The sequence below is a fragment of the Bombina bombina genome, chromosome 2, assembly GCF_027579735.1.
Source record: "Bombina bombina isolate aBomBom1 chromosome 2, aBomBom1.pri, whole genome shotgun sequence".
In the NCBI taxonomy this organism is placed as follows: Eukaryota; Metazoa; Chordata; class Amphibia; order Anura; family Bombinatoridae; genus Bombina; species Bombina bombina.
This window is the reverse complement of record NC_069500.1, coordinates 77595859-77611537: the sequence shown is the minus strand read 5'-3', so window position 1 is coordinate 77611537 and position 15679 is coordinate 77595859.

The following is a 15679-nucleotide window of genomic DNA, read 5'->3' as shown; positions in this document are numbered from 1 at the left end:
ACATCACACGTGTATTATGGCTAGCAGTGTAGTTTGTAGGGAGCTTGCAGGGTTAATTTTAGCTTTAGTGTAGAGATCAGCCTCCCACCTGACACATCAGGCCCCTGATCCCTCCCAAACAGCTCCCTTCCATCCCCCACCCCCACAATAGTCCCCCGACATCTTAAGTACTGGCAGAAAGTCTGCCAGGTACTAAAATAAAAGGTTTTTAAAAATGTTTTAATTTGTTTTAGCATATTTACATATGCCTGTGGTGTAGCATCCCTCCTTAGCCCCCAACCTTCCTGATCCCCCCCAAAACAGCTCTCTAACCCTCCCCATCTGCCTTAATGGCGGCCATCTTGGGTACTGGCAGCTGTCTGCTATTATTTCACAGTCAAAAAAGTGTTGTTTTTTTTAAATGTACACTACTGTTACACCAGATATGAGTGGTGGCACTGGGCAAGTGGGCACAGTATACGCTGTGAGCCTGACTCACACGCTGGCAGGCAGGCAACTGCAATTAGATTACACAGGAAAAAAAAAAAAAAAGCAGAATGATGTTCTAGCCCTAAAAAGGGCTTTTTTGGGATGCTGTCCTTACAGCAGAGATCAGGTGGGTCCTTCAGGACTGTAGTGGACACTATGCATAGAAAGAGAGAAGCGCTCTATCCAGGAACGAACAACAGCTCAGTGGCTTGTTCTATGGCGATTTACCACCCGGAAGCAGCCTCTTTTAGACCAGTGATGCTTTCACAGAAGAAACTTTCCTGAAGTATATCAGTCTGATCCCGCCAAGTAAGGTCAGTCCAGCCCCGAAATACCAGAAAATTCTCCTCTGAACAAGGAACATGACAACCCCAGACGATCGTTTCGGCCTCCTATGGGCCTCGTCAGTGAGGTGCAGCCACATTCCTCTAAGCACACTGGGCAAGGAGTCCACGTCTTGGTTTCCCCCATCACCCATAGGGAGACTTCCCCAGGGTCATAATAATTTGCATACAAAGAGAAAAGCGCTCTACCAGGAACGAACAACAGCTCAGTGGCTTGTTCTCTGGCGATTTACCACCCGGAAGCAGCCTCTTTTAGACCAGTGTGCTTTTCACAGAAGAAAACTTTCCTGAAGTATATCAGTCTGATCCCGCCAAGTAAGGTCAGTCCAGCCCCGAAATACCAGGCAATTCTCCTCTGAACAAGGAACATGACAACCCCAGACGATCGTTTTCGGCCTCCTATGGGCCTCGTCAGTGAGGTGGCAGGCCACATTCCTCTAAGCACACTGGGCAAGGAGTCCACGTCTGGTTTCCCCCATCACCCATAGGGAGACTTCCCCAGGGTCATAATAATTTGCATACAAAGAGAGAAGCGCTCTACCAGGAACGAACAACAGCTCAGTGGCTTGTTTCTATGGCGATTTACCACCGGAAGCAGCCTCTTTTAGACCAGTGTGCTTTTCACAGAAGAAAACTTTCCTGAAGTATATCAGTCTGATCCAGCCAAGTAAGGTCAGTCCAGCCCTGAAATACCAGGCAATTCTCCTCTGAACAAGGAACATGACAACCCCAGATGATCGTTTCGGCCTCCTATGGGCCTCGTCAGTGAGGTGCAGCCCACATTCCTCTAAGCACACTGAGCAAGGGAGTCCACGTCTGGTTTCCCCATCACCCCTAGGGAGACTTCCCCAGGGTCATAATAATTTTGCATACAAAGAGAGAAGCGCTCTACCAGGAACGAACAACAGCTCAGTGGCTGGTTCATATGGCGATTTACCACCCAGAAGCAGCCTCTTTTAGACCAGTGTGCTTTTCACAGAAGGAAAACTTTCCTGAAGTATATCAGTCTGATCCCGCCAAGTAAGTCAGTCCAGCCCCGAAATACCAGGCAATTCTCCTCTGAAACAAGGAACATGACAACCCCAGACGATCGTTTCGGCCTCCTATGGGCCTTGTCAGTGAGGTGCAGCCACATTCCTCTAAGCACACTGGGCAAGGAGTCCACGTCTGGTTTCCCCATCACCCATAGGGAGACTTTCCCCAGGGTCATAATAATTTGCATACAAAGAGAGAAGCGCTCTACCAGGAATGAACAACAGCTCAGTGGCTTGTTCTATGGCGATTTACCACCCGGAGCAGCAGCCTCTTTTAGACCAGTGTGCTTTTCACAGAAGAAAAAACTTCCTGAAGTATATCAGTCTGATCCGCCAAGTAAGGTCAGTCCAGCCCCCGAAATACCAGGCAATTCTCCTCTGAACAAGGAACATGCACAACCCCAGACGATCGTTTCGGCCTCCTATGGGCCTCGTCAGTGAGGTGCAGCCACATTCTCTAAGCACACTGGGCAAGGAGTCCACGTCTGGTTTCCCCCATCACCCATAGGGAGACTTCCCCCAGGGTCATAATAATTTGCATACAAAGAGAGAATCGCTCTTCCAGATTACGAACAACAGCTCAGTGGCTGTTCTATGGCGATTTACCACCCGGAAGCAGCCTCTTTTAGACCAGTGTGCTTTTCACAGAAGAAAACTTTTCTGAAGTATATCAGTCTGATCCCGCCAAGTAAGGTCAGTCCAGCCCCGGAATACCAGGCAATTCTCCTCTGAACAAGGAACATGACAACCCCAGACGATCGTTTCAGCCTCCTATGGGCCTCGTCAGTGAGGTGCAGCCACATTCCTCTAAGCACACTGGGCTAAAGAGTCCACGTCTGGTTTCCCCCATCACCCATGGGGAGACTTCCCCAGGGTCATAATAATTTGCATATAAATAGAGAAGTGCTCTACCAGGAACGAACAACAGCTCAGTGGCTTGTTCTATGGCGATTTACCACCCGGATGCAGCCTCTTTTAGACCAGTGTGCTTTTCACAAAAGAAAACTTTCCTGAAGTATATCAGTCTGATCCCGCCAAGTAAGGTCAGTCCAGCCCCGAAATACCAGGCAATTCTCCTCTGAACAAGGAACATGACAACCCCAGACGATCGATTCAGCCTCCTATGGGCCTCGTCAGTGAGGTGCAGCCACATTCCTCTAAGCACACTGGGCAAGGAGTCCACGTCTGGTTTCCCCCATCACCCATAGGGAGACTTCCCCAGGGTCATAATAATTTGCATACAAAGAGAGGAAGCGCTTCTACCAGGAACGAACAACAGCTCAGTGGCTTGTTCTATGGCGATTTACCACCCGGAAGCAGCCTCTTTTAGACCAGTGTGCTTTTCACAGAAGAAAACTTTCCTGAAGTATATCAGTCTGATCCCGCCAAGTAAGGTCAGTCCAGCCCCGAAATACCAGGCAATTCTCCTGCTGAACAAGGAACATGACAACCCCAGACGATCATTTCGGCCTCCTATGGGCCTCGTCAGTGAGGTGCAGCCACATTCCCTCTAAGCACACTGGGCAAGGAGTCCACGTCTGGTTTCCCCCATCACCCATAGGGAGGACTTCCCCAGGGTCATAATAATTTGCATACAAAGAGAGAAGCGCTCTACCAGGAACGAACAACAGCTCAGTGGCTTGTTCTATGGCGATTTACCACCCGGAAGCAGCCTCTTTTAGACCAGTGTGCTTTTCACAGAAGAAAACTTTCCTGAAGTATATCAGTCTGATCCCACCAAGTAAGGTCAGTCCAGCCCCGAAATACCAGGCAATTCTCCTCTAGCCTAGCTATCGATTTCCCTATTAAATCAGCAGCAGCTACACTGTCCCTCCTCTCATTAAGAATGCAGCTTCCGAATGAATCTAAAATGGATGCTGGTCCAGGAGGTGGGAGGGTCTGGGAGGGGAGGGTCTGCTGCTGATTGGCTGGAATGTGTCTTCTGACTGTGAGGTACAGGGTCAAAGTTTACTCAATGATGAGGAATAGGGGGCGGACTGAACATCACATATGTTCGCTGTCCGCGGCGAATGCGAACATGCTATGTTAACCGGGAACTATTCGCCGGCGAACTATTCATGACATCACTACTTAAGAGTGATAACTTTTTACTTTCAACTCATAATACGAGTGCAACCTGACGAGCATAAAGTTTACTTCTAGCGTAATTAGTGTTCTAGCGAAAGCACTAAATAGAGATCCACTCGTAATCTGACCCATAAGGTGCAAAAATGTATCAACTTTTTGATGATGCAGTGGTTTTCTAGTGTTGCTTATAACTTCTTTTCATTAAGGTATATGAAAAGCCTGCAAAATGTGATAATAATGTATATAACAGGGATGTATCTTACTTACGGCCAGATTACGAGTTTTGCGTTATGAGCGGCTCGGTAATAATTTGCAAGTTATTTCCACCGCTCACATCTGCCACTATACTACAGTTATTAACCCCTAAACCTAACCCTAAGTCTAACCCTAACGTAACCCTAACCCTAACCCTAACACCCCCTAACTTTAATATAATTAAAATAAATCTAAATAAAAATTACAATTAATACCTTAATAATTCCTATTTAAAATTAAATACTTACCTATAAAATAAAACCTAACCTAGCTACAATATAACTAATAGCTATATTGTAGCTATCTTAGGTTTTATTTTTATTTCACAGCTACGTTTGTAATTTGTTTTTAACTTGGTAGACTAGTTAGTAAAGAGCTATTAACTCTTTACTAACTACTAACTACCAAGTTAAAATAAATACAAATTTACCTGTAAAATAAAACCTAACCTGTCTTACACTAACACCTAACGTTACACTACAATTAAATCAGTTACATTAAATACAATTAACTAAATTACAAAAACCCCCACTAAATTACACAAAATAAAAAAGAAAATAATCAAATATTTAACTAATAACCCTATCAAACTAAAAAGCCCCCCCAAAATAAAAAAAAGTAGCCTAAACTAAACTGACATAGCCCCTTAAATGGCTTTTTGCGGGGCATTGCCCCAAGAAATCAGCTCTTTTATCTGGTAAAAAAAATACAAACAACCCCCAACAATAAAACCCACCCACTCACACAACCCAACCCCACAAATAAAATCCAATCTAAAAAACCTAAGCTCCCCATTGCCCTGAAAGGGCATTTGGATGGGCTTTGCTCTTAAAGGGTATTTAGCTCTTTTTCTTTGCACAAACCCTAAGCTAAAATTAAAACCCACCCAATAAAGCCTTAAAAAAACCTAACACTAACCCCCGTAGATCCACTTACAGTTTTGAAGACCGGACATCCATCCTCATCACGTCTTCATCTAAGCGGGGCAGAAGTCCTAAAAAGAATCTGGTCGAAGTCTTCATCCAAGCAGCAAGAAGTGGTCCTCCAGGCGGGCAAAAGTCTTCATCTAGACGGCATCTTCTATCTTCATCCTTCCGACGCGGAGCGGCTTCATCTTCAAGACATCCAGCGCAGAGCATTCTCTTCTGTTGACGGCTACTGAAGAATGAAGGCTCCTTTAGGGAAGTCATCCAAGATGGCGTCCCTTGAATTCTGATTGGCTGATAGAATTCTATCAGCCCAATCGGAATTAAAGGTGAAAAAATCCTATTGGCTGATGCAATCAGCCAATAGGATTGAGCTTAGATCCTATTGGCTGATCCAATCAGCCAATATGATTGAACTTGCATTCTATTGGCTGTTTTTTTGTAATTTAGTTAATTGTATTTAATTAATGTAATTTATTTAATTTTAGTGTAATGTTAGGTGTTAGAGTAAGACAGGTTAAGTTTTATTTTTACAGGTAATTTTGTATTTATTTTAACTAGCTAGCTAGTAAATAGTTAATAACTATTTACTAACTAGTCTACCTAGTTAAAATAAATTAAACTTGCCTGTGAAATTAAAAATAAAACCTAAGATAGCTACAATGTAACTATTAGTTATATTGTAGGCTAGCTTAGGGTTTATAAACAGGTAAGTATTTAGTTTTAAATAGGAATTATTTAGTTAATGATAGTATTTGTTTATTTAGATTTATTTTTATTTATATTAAAGTTAGGCGTGTTAGGGTTAGACTTAGGGTTAGGGGTTAATAACTTTAGTATAGTGGCGGCGGTGACGTTAGTAAAGTGGCGGCAGATTAGGGGTTAATAATATTTAACTAGTGTTTGCGATGCGGGGAGTGTGGCGGTTTTAGGGGTTAATATGTTTATTATAGTGACGGCAATTTCCAGAGCGGCAGATTAGGGGTTAAAAATGTTATTTTAGTGTTTGCAATGCGGGAGGGCCTCGGTGTAGGGGTTAATAGGTAGATTATGGGTGGTTTGTGTACTTTGTAATACTTTAGTTATGAGTTTTTATGCTACAGCTTTGTAATGTAAACTCATAACTACTGACTTTAGATGGCGTACGAATCTTGACGGTATAGGGGTGTACCGCTCCCTTTTTTGCCATCCAGGCAAAACTCGTAATACCCTTCGCTATGGAAGTCCCATTGAAAAAGGACATTTTGAAAGGTGCGGTAGTTACTTTGCGTTACGGCCAAAAAAGTGTGCGGTACACCTATACCTGCAAAACTCGTAATAGCAGCGGTAGTGAAAAAGCAGCGTTATTAGGCTTTTTTACTCATAACGCAAAACTCGTAATCTAGCCGATAATTTGTTAAAAAAAAATATTAGTAACCCTTGAAACATTTAAATGTAGTTGAATATGGATCATTAAGATATTGTTTGTTGCATTTATTGCAGAATGAGAAACCTGGAATAAGAAATTCCTGTTGAATATTTAGTTCACAATTTACAACCAAAGGAGCTAAAAGATAGTAAAGGGAAATTAAAATAATTTTGTTCTTATGCTCAATAAATTAATCTCTGCAATGTAAACAATGTGAATAAAAGACAGTTAAAGTTTGCAATCAGTTTGTAGTCCAAAAAACACCCCTTGCAAGTTGTTTATCTTAGATCCTTCACTGTAGCTATTTAGGGTAGATTTAAGTGAGATTGTGAACATACCAATTACTGTTCAATATGGTAAGCGGCTCACTGTTCTGCTTTTCACTGAATGCACTTCTGTTTACTCTGAGGGGACTTGAAAAACAACTACAATATTTAGCACTAAATGACTGAAAAATCAGACAAAATCTACAACAAAGTTTTTTTTTACATTTTGATATGATAATTGTGGTCTAGATTACAGAGATTGTGCAATCAATAGTGTAAGGTACATTATCCATATCATGGACCATTTTCTAAGAAGGAAAGGCTCTATGGTATTATATATATATATATATATATATATATATATATATATTGTGTGTGTGCAGATATATCTTTGTATTTATATATAATGTGTGTATTTGTGCTCAATGGTATAATATATATATATATATATAGTATATATATATATATATATATATACAGGGAGTGCATAATTATTAGGCAAATAAGTATTTTGACCACATCATCCTCTTTATGCATGTTGTCTTACTCTAAGCTGTATAGGCTCGAGAAAGCCTACTACCAATTAAGCATATTAGGTGATGTGCATTCTGTAATGAGAAGGGGGTGTGGGTCTAATGACATCAACACCCTATATCAGGTGTGCAGAATTATTAGGCAACTTCCTTTCCTTTGGCAAAATGGGTCGATAGAAGGACTTGACAGGCTCCGAAAAGTCAAAAATAGTGCGATATCTTGCAGAGGGATGCAGCACTCTTAAAATTGCAAAGATTCTGAAGCGTGATCATCGAACAATCAAGCGTTTCATTCAAAATAGTCAACAGGGTCGCAAGAAGCATGTTGGAAAAAACCAAGGCACAACAATAACTGCCCATGAACTGAGAAAAGTCAAGCGTGCAGCTGCCAAGATGCCACTTGCCACCCAGTTTGGCCATATTTCAGAGCTGCAACATCACTGGAATGCCCAAAAGCACAAGGTGGTGCAATACTCAGAGACATGGCCAAGGTAAGAAAGGCTGAAAGACGACCACCACTGAACAAGACACAAAAGCTGAAACATCAAGACTGGGCCAAGAAATATCTCAAGACTGATTTTTCTAAGGTTTTATGGACTGATGAAATGAGAGTGAGTCTTGATGGGCCAGATGGATGGGCCCGTGGCTGGATTGGTAAAGGGCGAGAGCGCTCCAGTCCGACTCAGGACGCCAGCAAGGTGGAGGTGGAGTACTGGTTTGGGCTGGTTATCATCAAAGATGAGCTTGTGGGGCCTTTTCGGGTTTGAGGATGGAGTCAAGCTCAACTCCCAGTCCTACTGCCAGTTTCTGGAAGACACCTTCTTCAAGCAGTGGTACAGGAAGAAGTCTGCATCCTTCAAGAAAAACATGATTTTCATTCAGGACAATGCTCCATCACACGCGTCCAAGTACTCCACAGCGTGGCTGGCAAGAAAGGGTATAAAAGAAGAAAATCTAATGACATGGCCCTCCTTGTTCACCTGATCTGAACCCCATTGAGAACCTGTGGTCCATCATCAAATGTGAGATTTACAAGGAGGGAAAACAGTACACCTCTCTGAACAGTGTCTGGGAGGCTGTGGTTGCTGCTTCACGCAATGTTGATGGTGAACAGATCAAAACACTGACAGAATCCATGTGATGGCAGGCTTTTGAGTGTCCTTGCAAAGAAAGGGTGGCTATATTGGTCACTGATTTGTTTTTGTTTTGTTTTTGAATGTCAGAAATGTATATTTGTGAATGTTGAGATGTTATATTTTGGTTTCACTGGTAAAAATAAATAATTGAAATGGGTATATATTGTTTTTTGTTAAGTTGCCTAATAATTATGCACAGTAATAGTCACCTGCACACACAGATATCCCCCTAAAATAGCTATAACTAAAAACAAACTAAAAACAACTTCCAAAAATATTCAGCTTTGATATAATGAGTTTTTTTGGGTTCATTGAGAACATGGTTGTTGTTCAATAATAAAATAATCCTCAAAAATACAACTTGCCTAATAATATCTGCCCTCCCTGTATATATGTGTGTGTGTGCAGATATATCTTTGTATTTATATATAATGTGTGTATTTGTATGTGTGCAGATATATCTTTGTATTTATATATATAATATCTATATATATATTATATGTATTTGTATGTGTGCAGATATAACTTTGTATTTATATATATATGTGGTGTATTTGTATGTGTGCAGATATATCTTTGTATTTATATATATATGTGTGTATTTGTATGTGTGCAGATATAGCTTTGTAGTATATATATATATATATATATATATATATAATGTGTGTGTATTTGTATGTGTGCAGATATATCTTTGTATTTATATATAATGTGTGTATTTGTATGTGTGCAGATATAGCTTTGTATATATATATATATATATATATATATATATATATATATATATATATATATATATATATATAATGTGTGTGTATTTGTATGTGTGCAGATATATCTTTGTATTTATATATGTGTGTATTTGTATGTGTGCAGATATATCTTTGTATTTACATATGTGTGTATTTGTATGTGTGCAGATATATCTTTGTATTTATATATGTGCGTATTTGTATGTGTGCAGATATATCTTTGTATTTATATATGTGTGTATTTGTATGTGTGCAGATATATCTTTGTATTTATGTGTGTGTGTATTTGTATGTGTGCAGATATATCTTTGTATTTATATATATGTGTGTGTATTTGTATGTGTGCAGAAATATCTTTGAATATATATATATATATATATATATATATATATATATATATATATATATATATATAAATGTGTGTGTATTTGTATGTGTGCAGATATATCTTTGTATTTATATATATGTGTGTGTTTTTATGTGTGTGTATTTGTATGTGTGCAGATATATCTTTGCATTTATATATATGTGTGTGTATTTGTATGTGTGTAGATATATCCTTGTATTTATATATATATATGTGTGTGTGTATTTGTATGTGTGCAGATATATCTTTGTATTTATATATATATGTGTGTGTATTTGTATGTGTGCAGAAATATCTTTGTATATATATATATATATATATATATATATATACAGTGGGGCAAAAAAGTATTTAGGAAGCCACCAATTGTGCAAGTTCTCCCACTTAAGAAGATGAGAGAGGCCAGTAATTTTCATCATAGGTATACCTCAACTATGAGAGACAAAATGTGGAAACAAATCCAGACAATCACATTGCCTGATATGGAAAGAATTTATTTTCAAATTATGGTGGAACATAAGTATTTGGTCAATATCAAAAGTTCATCTCAATACTTTGTTATATATCCTTTGTTTGGCAATGACAGAGGTCAACGTTTTCTGTAAGTCTTTCACAAGGTTGTCACACACTGTTGCTGGTATGTTGGCCCATTCCTGCATGCAGATCTCCTCTAGAGCAGTGATGTTTTGGGGCTGTCGCTGGGCAACACGCTGATTTCAACTCCATCCAAAGGTTGAGATCTGGAGACTGGGCTAGGCCACTCCATGACCTTGAAATGCTTCTTAACGAAGCCACTCCTTCACTGCCCGGGCGGTGTGTTTGGATCAATTGTCATGCTGAAAAGACCCAGCCACGTTTCACTTCAATGCCCTTGCTGATATAAGGAGGTTTGCACTCAAAATCTCACGATACATGGCCCATTCATTCTTTCATTGTATACGGATCAGTCCTCCTGTTCCTTTGCAGAGAAACAGCCAGCAAAGCATGATGTTGCCACCCCATGCTTCACAGAAGGATTCTCTCTCCTCCAAAACACGACCGAGTTGTGTTTCTAACCAAACAGTTTCTACTTTGTTTCATCTGACAATATGACATGCTTCCCAATCCACTTTGGATCATCCAAATGCTCTCTAGCATACTTCAGACGGGCCCAGACATGTACCTGGCTTAAGCAGGGGGACACGTCTGGCAACTGCAGGATCTGAGTCCCTTGCAGCATAGTGTGTTACTGATGGTAGCCTTTGTTTACGTTGGTCCCAGCTCTCTGCAGGTCATTCACTAGGTCCCCCGTGTGGTTCTGGGATGTTTGCTCACCGTTCTTGTGATCATTTTGACCCACAGGGTGAGATCTTGCGTGGGAGCCCCCAGATAGAGGGAGATTATCAGTGGTCTTGTATGTCTTCCATTTTCTAATTATTGCTCCCACAGTTGATTTCTTCACACTAAGTTGCTTGCCTATTGCAGATTCGGTTCTTCCCAGCCTGGTGCGGTCTACAATTTTTGTTTCTGGTGTCCTTCGACAGCTCTTTGGTCTCACCATAGTGGAGTTTGGAGAGTGTGACTGTTTGAGGTTGTGGACAGGTGTCTTTATACTGATAACAAGTTAAAACAGGTGCCATTAATACAGGTAATGAGTGGAGGACAGAGGAGCCTCTTAAAGAAGAAGATACAGGTCTGTGAGAGCCAGAAATCTTGCTTGTTTGTAGGTGACCAAATACTTATTTTCCACCATAATTTGAAAATAAATTCTTTCCAAATCAGACAATGTGATTGTCTGGATTTGTTTCCACATTTTGTCTCTCATAGTTGAGGTATACCTATATTGAAAATTACAGGCCTCTCTCATCTTCTTAAATGGGAGAACTTGCACAATTGGTGGCTTCCTAAATACTTTTTTGCCCCACTGTATATGGTGTGTGTATTTGTATGTGTGCTGTGCAGATATATCTTTGTGTTATATATTATATATAATATATATATTATATATATATATATATATATATGTGTGTGTGTGTGTGTGTGTGAGAGAGTATTTGCATGTATGTAGACATATCTTTGTTTATATATCTTTGTATGCATATTTGTGTATGTATGTGTATATAAGTCTACATACGTATATGTATTTATGCTTGTGTGCGCACATACATTCACACATATGTCTGCACACATACATATACACCTTTGAGCCCTTTCTAGTCGAACAAACTTGTAATATACCATATACCTTTAAAATTAGAATTCCACAATTTGACCTTTGCCTTAGTGCAACTTTAGTTAAAGGGACACTGACCCCAATTTTTTTCTTTTGTGTTTCAGATAGAGCATGGAATTTTAAGCAACTTTCTAATTTACTCCTATTATCAAATTGTCTTCATTCTCTTGGTATCTTTATTTGAAATGCAAGAATGTAAGTTTAGATGCCGGCCCATTTTTGGTGAACAACCTGGGTTGTCCTTACTGATTAGGGATAAATTCATCCACTAATAACAAAAAATGCTGTCCAGAGTCCTGAACCAACAAAAAAAAGCTTATATGCCTTTTTCAAATAAAGATAGAGCAAGAGAATGAAGAAAATTGGATAATAGGAGGTAAATTAGAAAGTTGCTTTAAAATTGCAGTGTTCTATCTGAATCATGAAGAAAAAAAATGGGTTCAGTGTCCCTTTAAGTGCACCTTAGGCTTAGTATATTTTTGGCTAAGCACCAATAGCGTAAATTAATTTTTCAGCTTGCCCCCACAAACATCTATTATGTTCAGGGATTTAGAGCACACTGTTGCCGTACCCTAGGCTTTCGCTTGATTGCTAATATTTTACTTTGGACTTAAAATATGAGAGTGAAAATGGAAGTGTCTCCAATGATGTTGTGCATCATAAACGCTAATCATTTAATCTAAGTCTTTATGGGGAAATATATTTTTAAGTGTCCTTTTAAAGTCAGCTGAAGATCAGCAAAGCACTACTAGGATTTAGCTGAACACATCTGGTGAGTCAATGCTATGTCACCACACCAATGACCCAGCTAGCTCCCAGTAGTACATTGTTTAAAAAAAAAGACACTAAGATAACAAAGTAAATTTTATAATAGAAGTAAAATAAAAAGTCTCTTAAAATGCTTTATCTAAACCAGAAAAGTTTTAATTTTTGACTTTTTTTTAAAAAAGCTTTGTATTTCATTACTGCAGATTTGCTTTGTATTTTCATTAGACCAGAATTCCATAAATCATCTGCCCATGCAGTTACAAAGAACAACCTTCCCAATAAAATGAATACATTGACCTTCTTCATATTACAGCATAAAGCCGCTACAATGCATAATAATAATGTTATAGCAAATATACATAAGAAAGAGGAATAGTCCTATACCACTGCAAAGCATAAATATTGAAACATTCATGAAATCGTACATATATAAATTCTGATTGTTTTCACTCTATTTCATGAAAAAAATAAAAACTATAAATAATTTATTAAATGTAATTTCAATTTGATATAGCAGATATTTTGACGGGTACTCAGGAATAGAATTCTATTTTTATTGAGAAAAAAAAACAAAACACCACACGTAGTGAGAAAAACCTGGTTACTGTTTAAAGATGTCAGTAGCTACTGAGAAAACTGTCAAAAAAATATCCTGCAGCTGTGGCACTTTCAATGCAAAACCATTGTAATACATCTATTTTTACAGCAACTGTTTATAACTGAACAGATGTACAGTAGGTGGAATGTGTTTTTGATATTGTTTTGGTTATACTGTCCTTCACATCTCATTATTATGAAAGAATTACAGAATCCGTGAACCAAAAAAAAGATATGAACAACTTAAGCTAATCAACGAATCCAAACAACTATAAAAGCAAATACTTATAGGAGATATAGTTACAAATTGTTATTGAAGCCTATTGGAAACTACAGTTTAGCAATAGCACAAAATGATTGAGCACATTTGTCAAAGGCTGTGTATTGTAAGAACACTTATAATAGGAAATTCAATGTCTACACACAGATCATTTTTAGTGATGTATTCCCTGACTGTCCAATAACGTCAACTCCCTCAGCTACAAAAATAAAAAAAATCTCTGAGGTTTTTTTTAAATACATTTAAATGCAACAAAAATTACTTTAAAGGGACAGTATACACCAATGTACATTTAACTACATGTAATAGTACATTACTATAAAGAATAATATGCACAGATACTGATATAAAAATTCAGTATAAAACCTTTTAAAAACTTAGAAGCTCCCAATTTAGCACAGTTGATGAAATTAGTCTGGAACGCCCATAAACAGGGGCTGAGAGCAGAACCTCCCCTGCATATAAAATAGATCCCATTATACAAACAGAAGCAATGTGAAGTCTCTATACAATCCATATACATCTAAAAACTGTAGGCTTGGTTAGGAGTCTGAAAATCAGCACAGTTTTATTTAAAACTAAGCAAAACTAAACATTTTTACAAAAAATCTCCAGATGGGCTACATAAATGGATCATCTAGAACACATTTATACAAAGAAAAATCTAGTGTACAATGTTTTTATGGTCAGGTTAAATCATCAGATACAATTAACAAACAGTGGGCCTGATCCGATATGCAGCGTCGCCCGCAAATGCTGGCGACGCCGGTTTTTTTACATATTTTTGGTATCCTATATACATCGCCCGCATCTAAATGCGGCACTTATATTTCACCCGTCGCCCGCAATTTTTACTCCCATAGGCTAACATGGGACCGCGTCGTAAATCGGAATCCAATATCCAGCGCAAGGCCTTACGTGGTGAAAATGGAGAAATTCTTACTCCATTTTCACCTCGCCATAAAATGCAGCCGTAGCAGGCCTTGCGCTGAGTAATGGGAGCACCGTAACTCCCTAACGCATGTGCAATGTCTATCTACCTGTCACATAGCCTATTAAATCTATTAACCCCTAATCTGCCACCGCCGCCAACATCGCCGCCCACTATAATAAAGTTATTTAACCCTAAACATAAGTCTAACCCTAACATCCCCCTAACTTAATTATTATTTGAAAAATATAAATAATATTACTATTCTTAACTAAAGTATTCCTATTTAAAACTAAATACTTACCTATAAAGATAAACCTAGATAGCATACAATATAATTAATAATTACATTGTAGCTATTTTAGGATTTATTTTTTATTTTACAGGCAACTTTGTATTTATTTAACTATGTACAATAGCTATTAAATAGTTAATAACTATTTAATAGCTACTGTAGAATCTGCTAACCTTTTTAGTTACTGTTTCCTTGCTAATATTACCTTTATCTTAGGAAATCAGGACGCTGCTTGATGAAATTATTTCTTTTATTATACAGAAAATAAGTATTTACATAGAAACAAGTTGCTAACTAATGTAAGGGAAGGAAAGGGAAGGTGGAAAGGGGAGAGAGAGAGATGGAAGGGGAGAAGTGAGAAGTGAGATACCCTAGCCTACAATGGCAACTAACTTATATAGTCATTCATTCTCTTACATAGCCCAGCCCACACTCATCTATAAAATTCTTCAGTGAGAGACCAGATGACATCATTATATGAATGGGGGTAGAAGTCATTCCTTAGGCTATTGGTGAAAGAGATAAAATCAGGGCCTTATAGTTTATGACACCACCTGTGCTCAAATGCTAAAATGTTTTGTAAGGGTTGTAAAAATGTCTTAGTGATTCCTGTGGTATCCTTCTGATCTATTGTTTACATGCAGTGATTCACAGATTTCCAACTCGTTTCCACTTGTCTTGTCACCTCTGAACAGGAACTGTAGGTCAGTGTGCATTTAACCCTTTGTATAGACAAATGTCCCTTACGCATTTCATTATCAATAATGTCCATGGAAATAACAGTCTGATATTAAAGTTAGGTGTGTTCATAAAATACAACAGCTACCTAGTTAAAAATAATTACAAATTACCTGTAAAATAAATCCTAACCTAAGTTACAAATACACCTAACACTACACTATCATTAAATAAATTAAATACTTTTCTACAATTAGCTAAAATTAAATACAATTAGCTAAAATAAACTAAAGTACGAAAAAAAATAAACACTAAATTACAGAAAATAAAAAAAATTACAA